Here is an 881-nt window from a genome sequence, read left to right as displayed (position 1 = left end):
ACATCTGTTCTTACCTGCTGTAATAAAGCAAGTAACAACAAGTCTCTGCTGTCAGATGTCTTTATCCTGGACCAGCCAACATGTTACATCACTGTGTGTGTGTGTGTGTGTGTTGTGTCATCAGGATTCCCCACAGCAACACAAACACACACACACACACACAGTGTTTGTCTGGAACATAATGCATCTGCTGTGACCTCCGTGACCACAGAGGTCAGAGGTCAAACACCAATGCAGCTTTTTTCACTGCTCCGTCAGTGAGAGCTGAGGTTCTGCTCTGTTTCAACGCTGAGATTTATTTTTCCCAACTCTGGAAAAAAAAAAAAAAATCTCACACAACCCTTTGTGTCAGGTTCATAAAAAAGTCTCCTCAGGGTATGAAAACCAAACTTAGACAAACACACACACACACACACACACAAAGAGCTGAAGTCTACTTACTTTCTCTGACTTTTACAGAGTGACTCAGCAGACCATTAGTCATGCCTTACAAGTGTGTGTGTGTGTGTGTGTGTGTGTGTGTGTGTGTGTGTGTGTGTGAGTGTTCCCAGGTCATACTGTTTGTCTGGCCGTCTGTGTGTTGATGATATGATGTGTGGGTGGATGGACAACAGTGTGCGTGTAGGTGTGTGTGTTTTGGTAGACTAACACACACACACACACACGTACATAGAGGTTCTAGACGATGGCTCACCCGACAGACCTGAGTCGGACCCTCAAATCCCTCACGCCCTAAACACACACACACACGTCTAGACAGACCATCTGACCATGTATACTGTACACACACACACACACACACACACAGATGGCCAGACAGAACATGTGGTGTCTGCAAAAACAGCAAAACGTTATAACGATAACATAAAAAAGAAAAGAAT

At 44.6% G+C, this 881-nt stretch overlaps 1 protein-coding gene across 1 annotated transcript in view; it reads left to right on the top strand.

Moving 5' to 3' along the window:
- Positions 1-881, top strand: part of sugct (succinyl-CoA:glutarate-CoA transferase) — a 35,640-nt gene that overhangs the window by 33,457 nt on the left and 1,302 nt on the right. The window lies entirely within an intron of this gene.

This window comes from Cynoglossus semilaevis, chromosome 3 (genome assembly GCF_000523025.1).
Source record: "Cynoglossus semilaevis isolate Cse_v1.0 chromosome 3, Cse_v1.0, whole genome shotgun sequence".
Classification (NCBI taxonomy): Eukaryota; Metazoa; Chordata; class Actinopteri; order Pleuronectiformes; family Cynoglossidae; genus Cynoglossus; species Cynoglossus semilaevis.
Note: the sequence above shows the minus strand (reverse complement) of the source record. Positions and strands in the feature narration are given on the sequence as shown.